At 43.2% G+C, this 13,137-nt stretch overlaps 1 protein-coding gene across 1 annotated transcript in view; it reads right to left on the minus strand.

Annotated features, from left to right (window-relative positions):
• Positions 1 to 13,137, minus strand: part of CDH13 (cadherin 13) — a 1,016,229-nt gene that overhangs the window by 298,684 nt on the left and 704,408 nt on the right. The gene's annotated exons all lie outside the window — the stretch shown is intronic.

A 13,137-nucleotide genomic window follows, 5' to 3' on the forward strand; every position in this document is an offset into this window, starting at 1 on the left:
TATGTGTCGTTTTAAAACATCACTTGTGAGATCTGAAGCCGTTTGTAGGGGACCTCGAGATGGAAGAGAATGCACATTACAAAATTTAATGGGTTTTAAAATAATTTGAGACAAAACAGAGACCAATGTTCATTGCATCACGGAGCTCTGCATTTGAATATTACAGTAACATTATGCTGAAACACTTCCAATTAAATACTGATTGTGAGACGCTGTTACAATTGCTTGATGCTGTGTGTGTTAAGTTAAAAAAGCCAAATGTAGAGCTGTATGTGCACAATGAAATAAAATGTCAATATATCAGACAAAGGAAAACAGCAGCTAGGTTATGACGACAGACTTTTTTCTTTTCTTTTTTCCCCAAATGTGTCTATGTGTTATAAACCACAGTTGCATTTCCTTTAAAAGGAGATAACATGAACTGTCATTTCTTTTATTTAAAAATTTCCACTGTTCATAGTTTTGGGGATTTTTGAAGGCTGGAGTTCTTACTCTGGGTTCACGATGCCCTGAAATCATAAAGGCATGGCTGTGTGCACACCAGATGGTTCTGCTTTCATCAGCTCTCAAAGGGGCCCATGACCTCACAGTGATGAGAACTCACAGACGACAAGCAGTCAGAGCAGCCTTCGTAGTCCAGTCCTGACATCCATCTGCAGTGAGCTCACGTGTCCTGTCCCCTCCCCTGGCTTCGTCCTCCTCTGTGGAACCATAAGTACAATGGGTGACCTGCCTCCCATTCCCCACCACTATGGTGGCCCCATCCAAATGGCTATGGTGGCAACATACGTCTGACTTCCAATAATCTTTTTGTTTGTAGACATCCTTACAGTGTGAAAAGAGACCCGTTGTTAAAGTGCATTTAGTTCTTTGTCAAGGGCTTATTGTTGCAATGAAGTTGCAGTGACAGAGTCTTGAACTTACGACTCCACTTGCTTCCCTCTGCCTCCTTCACAAACATTCAGGGAGGCCCCACTCCTAGCAGGCTGTGAGCAGCGTGATGGTGCGCTGCTGGGGATTTGGATTTGGACCCCAGTTTGTCCTGATGCGCTGTGTGGTCGCAGACTTGGTCTTCTCATCTGTAACACGCGGATGCCACTATTCACTTCATGTGACTCGTCATGGGGATTAAATGAGAAGCAAATGCCAGCAAGCACACGGATGCTCGGCACATGTTAGCTTCCTTCCCTGTATGTGATTTCCTTGCATTTTCACATACTCACTAACCTGTACCTTTGAGGACCTACTATATATGAGACACTGTACTAGGTGCCAAGGATGTGAAGAGATAAAAAATGGTCTTTGTGGTGTCGTAGGCTATCTGAGACATCACCTTTAAAAATAGCATGTGCTAAGTGCTAAAGGGATTGTAAATGTGTCTCAGTGTTTTATTCACAGATGTATTCAGTCTTTCAAAAACTTGTTGAGCACTCATGATGATGTGCTAAGTCCATCTGGGGCCACGGATGATTTTACTGAGAACAAGAGAGACAAAGTCTCTGTTGTCATCGGGCTCTTGATGTGGCACAGGGAGGCTGGCCAGAGACCAGGCGGCGGTTATACATCTTGGGTGCTTTTGGTTGGTGGTAAACACTACAGAGAAAACACAAGTGAGAGATCCGACAGAGCGCAGCCGAGTGGGATGCTAATCCAGGTAAGGTAACCAGAAAAGACCTCTGTAAGGAAGCACTGACCCCTTCAGAGGTCAGTGAGTACTTGTTTCAGATTAAGGGAGTATCTTGGGCAAAGCCCCTGAGATGGGAATGAGCTCGGTACCTTTCAGCAATAGACAGTCTGGTGTGTCTGGAAGATGCAAATAGGAAAAGGAGTACGTCAAGGCTGTGTATTGTCACCCTGCTTATTTAACTTCTATGCAGAGTAAATCATGAGAAACGCTGGACTGGAAGAAACACAAGCTGGAATCAAGATTGCCAGGAGAAATATCAATAACCTCAGATATGCTGATGACACCACCCTTATGGCAGTAAGTGAAGAGGAACTCAAAGGCCTCTTGATGAAAGTGAAAGTGGAGAGTGAAAAAGTTGGCTTAAAGCTCAACATTCAGAAAACGAAGATCATGGCATCCGGTCCCATCACTTCATGGGAAATAGATGGGGAAACAGTGGAAACAGTGTCAGACTTTATTTTTCTGGGCTCCAAAATCACTGCAGATGGTGACTGCAGCCATGAAATTAAAAGACGCTTACTCCTTGGAAGGAAAGTTATGACCAACCTAGATAGCATATTCAAAAGCAGAGACATTACTTTGCCAGCAAAGGTGCATGTAGTCAAGGCTATGGTTTTTCCTGTGGTCATGTATGGATGTGAGAGTTGGACTGTGAAGGCTGAGCACCGAAGAATTGATGCTTTTGAACTGTGGTGTTGGAGAAGACTCTTGAGAGTCCCTTGGACTGCAAGGAGATCCAACCAGTCCATCCTAAAGGAGATCAGTCCTGGGTGTTCATTGGAAGGAATGATGCTAAAGCTGAAACTCCAGTACTTTGGCCACCTCATGGGAAGAGTTGACTGATTGGAAAAGACTCTGATGCTGGGAGGGATTGGGGGCAGGAAGAGAAGGGGATGACAGAGGATGAGATGGCTGGATGGTATCACCGACTCGATGGACCTGAGTCTGAGTGAACTCTGGGAGTTGGTGATGGACAGGGAGGCGTGGCGTGCTGCAATTCATGGGGTCACAAAGAGTCAGACACGACTGAGTGACTGAACTGAACTGAACTGAAAGTCAGGAAGGAGTGTGAACCATCACTCTTGTGGATGGAATTAGCATGAACCAACTGACCTATTGCATGGGGAAGAGAAAAAGGATGCTCTACCATGAACTGACTTTTGAATTTCAATACTGCACATCTGAGCAAAGACTGAGCAAAGACTGGTTGGATCATAAATGGCTGCTCCAATCCTGATGTTCCCACACCTGTAGCCTGACATCATCAGGGTCTGGGTGGGTTCGGCAAGTAGTATTGGTGGGTACTCAACACCCCGACTGAACTTGGCAAGAAAACAGTCAAAATTTTGGTAGTGAATTTTCCACAATTCAGTTGATTGAATGTGACCAAATCAAACTTGCTTTGTAATATTTTTCAAAAAAGTTCAATGTGGAATAAAAAAAGAATTTCTAAGAGTAGTATATATAAATGAAGCATATTTAAAGCAACCTACAAAGACATAAAAGAAGAAAGAATATCCTATGGCTGCAGCATAGCTGCTGCTGCTGCTGCTGCTAAGTCGCTTCAGTCGTGTCCGACTCTGTGCGACCCCAGAGACGGCAGCCCACCAGGCTCCCCCGTCCCTGGGATTCTCCAGGCAAGAACACTGGAGTGGGTTGCCATTTCCTTCTCCGGCAGTATAGCTAGAACTTACAAAAGATCCTAACACAAAATATGGGGGTTTGTATTGCATTCAACATAGTACTTTTTTGTTTCCTTTCTCAAAGGCCATTAGCCAATAACCTTTACCCTCCCAAACACTGAAATTAGAGTCTGGTATTATCTAGGTCTATAGACTGTGGTCAGACACTTCAAAATGCAACATGAGTTTTCATATTTGGTTCATTTTCTGACATTTTCAGAAGATGGAAGAAAATTACAGTATAAGAGAGGGAAAAAAAAGGTTAGAAAGCAAAAAAGCTTTCTGTTTTTCATGAGTAGAAGAAATAAACAAATATCCACTCCAAACTTTGATGTAGCTTTGGTTCTGTTGGTAATTTGGATAGCAATGAACTTTGTCTGTTTAGAAACCCCTGAAAGACAGAGAAGCTGAATTCCATTAACAACTTGGCATCTCAGTGCTCCGCTTCAGCTGATAAAACCATGTGTTCTCCACGGATTGTGCTCATAATCTTATTACCTGTTAACAGGATTTGTGCTTGGAACTCCCAGGGACCCCTTCACCAACTTACTCACATGCCCATTGTCAAATGCATTTTGATATCAGTTGGTTCAGACCGAATATAAGACTCTAACCTGCTTAAGGAGGCTTTAAATACCTTCCAGAAACATCTCTCAACTTGTAATTTAGAAATTCTGTGTTAACATGTACAAGCAAACAGACACAAGTCAGGATTTAGCAGCAGCCAGTTAAACAATTTGAACTTAATGATATTCCTAGAATCAAATCCCTTCTGTCTTGTTGAGAAATGACATGGCACAGCTTGTACCACTCAAGAACCTGCTTCTGGGGAAAGACGGATGACTCACTGGGCACACGAGTCATATACAATGAAGAGGGGGGTTTCACTGCGAGAGATGTCATTTTCAAGAAGGAAATGGGCTAGAGAAATGTATGAAAGTGAAAGCCGCTCACTCGTGTCCGACTCTTTGCTATCCAATGGACTATACAGTCAATGGAATTCTCCAGGTCAGAACACTGGTGTGGGTAGCCTTTCCCTTCTCCAGCTGATCTTCCCAACCCAGGGATCAAACCTAGGTCTCCCACGTTGCAGGCGGATTCTTTGTACCAGCTGAGACACAAGGGAAACCCCAAGAATACTGGAGTGGGTAGCCTACTCCTTCTCCAGGAAAGCTGTGCAACCCAGGAATTGAACTGGGGTCTCCTGCATTGCAGGCAGATTCTTTACCAACTTGAGCTACCAGGGAAGCCCATTAGAGAAATGGATGGTGGTAATTTAGTCCTCATGCGGCACAAGCAATGGGTAGATTACTTGACAGATCAAGGTCAATAGTGAAACTCAAGTCAGTGTTTACTGAGATCGGAGTCTAGTCACTCAGGTACCTCTAGCGTGGCTTGAGTTCTCGCATCCTGAGCTGAACTAATTCCATCCCTGTACAGACTCTGTTGGTGCCCCATCAGGTCTTATCAGTCCCTTCCTGCAGACTTCTGACGTGGAAACCTTCATTCTTGCCCTGAGGGCTTCCTTCAGATGCAGAGGAGGCCACTCTACTTAGCACCTGTCAGGCCAGGAGGACTGTGGAATTAACAGCCCCCAGTTGAGGACCAGCCCTCAACCAGTCACTGATGGGAACTGGTGCATAAACACCTCAGCTCCCACATTACTCTCTCTAAAGCCTTAGTTTTTAAAATTGTTATACAGTGTTTCCTAGTGGGATTGCACGTTAGGCATCCATGGAAGTAAATGGCTAGATAATCACCCATTATTGGTTGCTTTTCTTTTCCTGTCTTATTTCTTCACTTTCCTAATGTGAATTAGATTCCTGCACCTTCAAAATAAACCAATTTCCCTTGAAATTCTTGCCTCCATCAACATGGAGATGGAGACAAAGAATAAGACACCGCCTCCATACCCTCATTCAATCAAGCTACTGAAAAGCATCAGTCACCCATTTTTCCCAAGTGAAACACCTGAATTAAGTAGACAAGCCTTGTGTTCCTAATTTTGGCTTAGTATCTGCATTGCTTTTTCTCTTTAGCCCTGGTCCTTGCTTCCTGTTGCATGATTCCTCTTTATACAGGGTGCACATATGGGTTTATATCCACGCAAGGCAGCGGGGGCAGGAACAGTCACCTCTAAGTTTGCTCGCTTTAACTAAATATTATCTTTAGAAAGTCCTTTTTCAAATCACAGATGCCATACTCTTTATGCCTCTTCTAAAGTTACTTAAAGTATATAGTTTGTGCATGTGTGTGTGTGTGTGTGTGTGTATCTGTACTTGTGAATAGGGTTTTCAGTTTGCCAACTGAAACTGAACTGTTGCAGTTCAGTTCAGTCGCTCAGTCGTGTCTGACTCTTTGTGACCCATGAACTGCAGCACACCAGGCTTCCCTGTCCATCATCATCTCCTGGAGCTTGCTCAAACTCATGTCCATCGAGTTGGTGATGCCATCCAACCATCTCGTCCTCTGTCATCCCTTTCTTCTCCCACCTTCAACCTTTCCCAGCATCAGGGTCTTTTCCAGTGAGTCACTTCTTCGCATCAGGTGGCCAAAGTATTGGAGTTTCATTCTAACGATGATTGTAGTGATAATTTATAGCCACATAACTCATGAAAGAATTGTCCACGTGTCAGAACCTAGATAGCATATTCAAAGGCAGAGACATTACTTTGCCAACTAAGGTCCGTCTAGTCAAGGCTATGGTTTTTCCAGTGGTCATGTATGGATGTGAGAGTTGGACTGTGAAGAAAGCTGAGCACCGAAGAATTGATGCTTTTGAACTGTGGTGTTGGAGAAGACTCTTGAGAGTCCCTTGGACTGCAAGGAGATCCAACCAGTCCATTCTGAAGGAGATCAGTCCTGGGTGTTCATTGGAAGGAATGATGCTAAAGCTGAAACTCCAGTACTTTGGCCACCTCATGGGAAGAGTTGACTGATTGGAAAAGACTCTGATGCTGGGAGGGATTGGGGGCAGGAGGAGAAGGGGATGACAGAGGATGAGATGGCTGGATGGCATCACTGACTCGATGGACATGAGTCTGAGTGAACTCCAGGAGTTGGTGATGGACAGGGAGGCATGGTGTGCTGCAATTCATGGGGTCGCAAAGAGTCGGACACGACTGAGAGACTGAACTGAACTGAACTGAACTGAAGAGAAGAATGAGGCCAGGAGCATTTTCAGTTGCAAATAAGGACTCTGAGAATTGTCCCCAACTGGTGCCAGTATTGCTAGGAACAGAGGTGAAGTGATCCCTCCATTAAGATGCCAGCAAGATGGTGCTACCAGTGGAGGAGACCCAAGGAATCACTTGGAATATTGTTGGAAGAGGGCTTAGGAAAATGAATAAACTCCAAAGAAATCCAGAAGCAAATGGAAACTTTGCCCTTTTAAAATGCCATGCATAGTCAATTATGTATTTGTGAGTCAATTATGCATTTGTAAGTCAATTACAAAAAAGAAAACAGATGAGTTTTAAGACTTCTTATGTGCAATGCTGGAAAGGGCTTCAATTTAGGAGAACAATAATTTTAAAAAATGGTTTGGGTCAAATGAGAAGGGAAGGCTTCCAAAATGCCTTCTGGGGATTAAATTAAAAATGAGTAAACTAATTTTATTTGCAGCTTAAATAAAACTCCCCTGAATTGCTTAATGGGCACCTACCTCCTTAGGTACATTCTAGAGAAAACCCAATTTGCAATTATAGGCTAAGGAGATTAATGAATCACTACACTTTATTTGTATTAGAACCAGTGATTAGAAGCGTTTTTTTTTTTGTTTTGTTTTGTTTTTTTTTGAGTTAGAGTCACAGTAAGCTAGCTAGAAAAAGTAGTGGTGTTGGTTTAATTGTTAAGTCATATCCAGCTCTTGTGACCGGGTGGACTGTAGCCCGTCAAGCTTCTCTGTCCATGGGATTTTCCAGGCTAGAATATTGGAGTGGGTTGCCATCTTCCCTACCCTGGGATCAAACCCAAGTCTTTTGCATCTCCTGCATCGGCAGGTGAGTTTTTTTTTTTTTTTTTTTTTTTTACCACTAGCACCCACCTGGTAAGTCCCTAAGTTAAGGTTTAGGAGAATGACTAACGAGTCTTCAGCTAGAAGAAAAGGGTTGGCACTTAACTTTGGCTTCCCCTGGAGCTGAGTCTGGGACAAGACTTTGAGAGCAGGCGGCTTATTTGGGGAGTTAAATTCAGGAGGTAGGAGTGAGGGTTCAGAGGAAGATAAGGAAAGAAAGAAGTCTATAGACATGTGTTACTGAGCTGGGTACCACATGGGGAACGGCCCCAGCCCCAAAGGGCACCACCAGGAAAGTAGGTAGAGTTAGTCTCAGAACTGCCCTTCCATAGATGGGGCTGGACATCGACCCCCCAACCCCTGTCCCTGACTAGCTTGCAGCTACCTCTGGAGATACTAACTCTACACATTCTAAGCTGTCCTGTACTGGTATGCAACACCCTTGGGTTTGGAAGAGGATTGATGCTGGTGTGGAGGGTGGGGAGACCACTGGAGCTGCAGTTCAGATCCAGGAGGGCTGAGGGCTCCTGTCACAAGGGACCCTGAGAGTGTCTACAGCCTGTTCCAACTGCATCCATGTCCTTTTTCATTGTAACTAAGCAGCTATATTTCCTCCTGTTGAGAGGGAAGCCAAGAGGGTCACAATGTGACCCACCAAGCACAGGTGCTTGTAAACCTAACTTAGGGAAAGACCTGGGCCAGTGAAAAACTAGGTAACAAGATGCTGGATTAGTAAAGAATAACTGAGTCTATGTGCAGAGTATGGCCCTTAAGCAAATGAAAATGAATATGTGCTAGATTATCAGTTTCCCATAGCTACTGTAACAAGTGACCCCAAACTCAGTGGCTTAAAACAATACAGATTTACTCCCTAATAGTTCCGGAGTCCAGAATTCCGCAGTGGTTAGAGGGAGCTGCATTCTTTCCTGCAGGCTCGAGAGGAGAATCTGTTTCCTTGTCTTTTGCAGCTACTAAGAGACCACAGGCATTCATTGGCACTTGATCCCCTTTCTACATTTTTAAAAATTTTATTTTAAATTAAAATATAATTAATTTACAAGGTTGTGTTAGTTTTAGGGGTAGAGCAAAGTGATTCAATCATATATTCTTTTTTCAGATTCTTTCCCATTATAGGCGATTATAAGATATTGAATATAATTCCCTGCATTATATAGTAGGTCCTTGTTGGTTATCCATTTTATATAGAGTAGGGTATGTCTGTTAATTCCAAACTCCTAATTGATCACTACTTGCCCTTTCCTCTTTGGTAAATTTCTTTTCTATCTCTGTGAGTCTATTTCTGCTTTGTAAATAAGTTTGTTTGTATCACCTCTTTTAGATTTCACATGTAAGTGACATCGTGTGAAGCTCGTCTTTTTCTTTCTGATTTAATTCACTTCGTACAACGATCTCTAAGTCCATCCATGTTGCTGTAAATGGCATGATTTCATTCTTCTGTTGTATATATGTACCACTGCTGCTTCATCCATCCATCTGTCTACGGACGTTTATCCTCCCTCTGTTTTTAAGACCAGCAGCACAGAACCTTCTTCCCTCTCTGAACACCTGCATCTCTCTTAATAAGAGATCACACCGGGATCATGAGGATAACCTCTCTAAATCAAGCTCCCTAACCTAATCATGTCTTCACAGTCCCCCTTACCATCTAGGGTAACATCCTCACAGGTTTCTGGGACTGGGATGCACGCATCTTGGTGGGGTTGGGGTGGGGACTTTGCTTACCCTACATAGCTAGTGTATCTCTATTCTTTCTTTTTTTTCTGGAAGAATACACAGGGCACTTACTGTTAATATAGTTGTTTCAGGGGAGAGGGATCGGGGCTGGAGAAGAGGAAAGCAGAGTCTGACTTTTCATATTGTGCTGTGGCCTGCCCCCCTTCCCCTTCTTAGTTTTTACCATCTGCATCTATTTCCTTTTGCTAAAAGAAACATGTTAACTCGCTTTTCTGGATCCTGGGGTTATGGGCTACTTTGTTTTCTGCTTTAGACATTTCTGTATCATAAAAACAACAACCTTACCAATGTTTTTAAAAATTACAGTTCATCCATAAAATGAACTACCATGTAAGCATTAAAGAGAATGAGGAAGATCCATACACAGTCCCCAAAAGGAAGGGTTGGTGGAAACGTGGGATGCAGAACTGGCTGTAAAGAAGGCTTTTATCACTGGAAAAACACTGCAAAAGGGATATATACGTTTGTCTCTAAACAAAGATTGCAGGGAACACATACAATACACCATAGCTGCCCTGGGGAGGGGCACTGAGGAGGATTTTGGCACAAGATTTTTCACTGTCTACTCCTATGAGATATTTGATGTGTGCATGTAAAATACTACATACATGTACTTTATCATGCTCATGTCAATGATCCTACACAGGAAGGAAGTAGTGACTGATGCATTCAGAAGAGCCTAATACCACCTTCCTATATCAAGCTCTTCTTCTGGCCCAGACTCTGTGTTAACTAAGCATTTCATGTGGACCATGAATTCTATCAATTATGAATGGATAAATGGATTAGTGTTTGGGGTGGGGGAAGTAAGAAATCAGACCAAGCACCAAGACTAGGACAGTATCGAAATCCAAGATGGAAAGTCTTTAGGGTGGCTTTCTGTTGCTGTCGTCAGTGAAGGAGTCAATTGGCTTTCAGTAGCCCAGCCACCCTGCTTATTTAACTTATATGCAGAGTACATCATGAGAAACACTGGACTGGAAGAAACACAAGCTGGAATCAAGATTGCCAGGAGAAATATCAATAACCTCAGATATGCAGATGACACCACCCTTATGGCGGAAAGTGAAGAGGAACTCAAAAGCCTCTTGATGAAAGTGAAAGAGGAGAGTGAAAAAGTTGGCTTAAAACTCAACATTCAGAAAACGAAGATCATGGCATCCGGTCCCATCACTTCATGGGAAATAGATGGGGAAACAGTGGAAACAGTGTCAGACTTTATTTTTTGGGGCTCCAAAATCACTGCAGATGGTGACTGCAGCCATGAAATTAAAAGACACTTACTCCTTGGAAGCAAAGTTATGACCAACCTAGATAGCATATTGAAAAGCAGAGATATTACTTTGCCAACAAAGGTCTGTCTTGTCAAGGCTATGGTTTTTCCAGTGGTCATGTATGGGTGCGAGAGTTGGACTGTGAAGAGAGCTGAGCGCCGATGAATTGATGCTTTTGAACTGTGGTGTTGGAGAAGACTCCTGAGAGTCCCTTGGACTGCAAGGAGATCCAACCAGTCCATTCTGAAGGAGATCGGCCCTGGGATTTCTTTGGAAGGAATGATGCTAAAGCTGAAACTCCAGTACTTTGGCCACCTCATGCGAAGAGTTGACTCATTGGAAAAGACTCTGATGCTGGGAGGGATTGAGGGCAGGAGGAGAAGGGGACGACAGAGGATGAGATGGCTGGATGGCATCACTGACTCGATGGACGTGAGTCTGAGTGAACTCCAGGAGTTGGTGATGGAGAGGGAGGCCTGGCATGCTGCGATTCATGGGGTCGCAAAGAGTTGGACACGACTGAGTGACTGAACTGAGCTGAACTTAACTGAGCCCAGCCAGAGATGCCAGAAGTTCTAAAATTGGAAGGACAGTCCCTCAATAAAGAATTATCCCATTTTGAACTTTACTCTCAAGGTCCCATCCAGCCCTCATGTAGGCGAAAAAAAAAAAAAAAAAGTGAAAAAAACCCTGAAAATGTTAGTTGCTCAGTTGTGTCCAGCTCTTTGCAAAACCCTATGATCTGTAGCCTGCCAGGCTTCTCTGTCCATGGAATTCTTCAGGCAAGAATACTGGAGTGGGTCGTCATTCCCTTCTCCAGGGGGTCTTCCCAACCCGAAAGCTTCTGTGTAATTCTCTGAGTAAAGGACCTGCTCTATATAAACAGAGGGCCTTTTGTGTGATTTTAATCTATACTGTTTCATCTTCATGCTCATTGTGCCTCTGCTTTTCCAGGATCTTATCTACAGAATGGATTCTTAGTCCTCTTGCCTCTTCCCAAATCCAATCTGATTCAATGCAAATAGGTGTAAACATCTGACTAAATCATTTTATCTTCCCCTGTAGTCCTGCCTATTTATATTTTAAATATACATTATTTACTGTAAATTACTGCCCTTTTATTTCTCCTTTATAACTGTATTAAAGTCATGGTATAATACTGAGAATTGTTTCCAAATCCCATGTGTCAGTAGTAATGTTATCTATGGATTTCATTTTGGGAGAAGAAAGGAACATTGAGATGCTCTTCCCCAAGGGGTTCAAAGTCAGATGTCTTTGGGGGCCAGGCGGGCCTGTGTGAGGTGACCTGGGAATGGTACTACCAGTTGTAAACGCCCTACTCCACCCCAAAGTACCCAAGTTTACAAAGTGTTTAAAGCTTGCTGGGCAAACCAAATGTGGCAGCTCTTCACCTCGACCAAGGACTCCCAGGTGGACCTCCATTCAAGAAAACGATGAGCCACTGAAAACCAGGGGATGACCAGAACAGTCCCTGCTTTGCTAATCTGTCTTGAAGCAGCAGTTTTTCTCCAAAGCACCCACCTCATGGAGCACACCTCAGCTTTTCATTCTTGGAAGGTATTATTTCATTATAACAAAATGGGGCTAAACTCTACTGTTAGCAATTGCGTTTATGTGGTTGCTAGGTAACCAATTTGCCCCTTGGGTTTCAGAAGCAGCTGAGGGCACCAAATGTCACACTGTAAATCAGATTGGCAAAGGGAGCACAGACATGCTTAAGAAGGGGCGTCCTCCCTAAGGGCAGATTGTAACTGGTTATTGGTGAGATTAAAATATTAGGATCTAAATTGAAGTTAAACATTTGGACACACAAACAAGCAGAAGGGTACATATTATATCTAAGTTTAAAGGGAATGGGGTTAAAAAAAAAGAAAATATAGTCTTATTTAATATAGTCTTAAATTAGGTAGTATAATTTAATTCAAAGAAGACTAAGACCCAAATTGCTTATTAATTTATTAATCATTCATGTCGTTATCAGCGACAGTGGCAGATGTAACTTCTGACTTCCTGCTGGCTTTTATGTGTCAGGCACAGTGCTGGTGCTTGACTTGGGTCACAGCACCTAAATGGCACCAGTGTACACGGCAGTTAGTGTCCCCACTTCCTAAGTGAGAAAATCGAGGTGCAGGAGCCAACCTGAGTTCACCATCAAATCATGGAAAACAGGTCATGCTTTCTGGAGAGAATTACTGGGTTAGGTGTATTTTAGTTGCAGCAAAAGGAACTGGCCTGTAGTATTTCTGTGGATTGATACCTGCGATTTGGCTAATAAAACCTGGTAGAGTTAAGGCATCCTAGATAATCACATGCCCCTGGTGCAGTGACATGCCAGAGGCAGCTCTTTTGAGGGTGGGTCACTATTCTCTGCCCTGTTGTACAACTTATCCATAATTGGTGAGGGTAAGACACAAAACTGAGAGGTGGTAGAACATATGGGTCAATAGGAGGCATTCTGGGAGACAGACATTTCAGCTGAATGGATAATAACAGAAATACCAGCGATAACAATGATGATAGCAGTGGGGTAGTTTATAGAATCAAAGTTCACAGTAGCCCTCAGGGTGGCAGAAAACCAAAAATTTGATCTCAAACACCTGTGTGTGCTATGAGGAAACATACAACAACAAGAAAAAACGATAGCAGCATTCACATTCTTGGACCTCCCGTTCTTCTTTTTTTTAAAAGTCATTCCTTAGATGG

The sequence above is a fragment of the Bos indicus x Bos taurus genome, chromosome 18 (assembly GCF_003369695.1).
Source record: "Bos indicus x Bos taurus breed Angus x Brahman F1 hybrid chromosome 18, Bos_hybrid_MaternalHap_v2.0, whole genome shotgun sequence".
In the NCBI taxonomy this organism is placed as follows: Eukaryota; Metazoa; Chordata; class Mammalia; order Artiodactyla; family Bovidae; genus Bos; species Bos indicus x Bos taurus.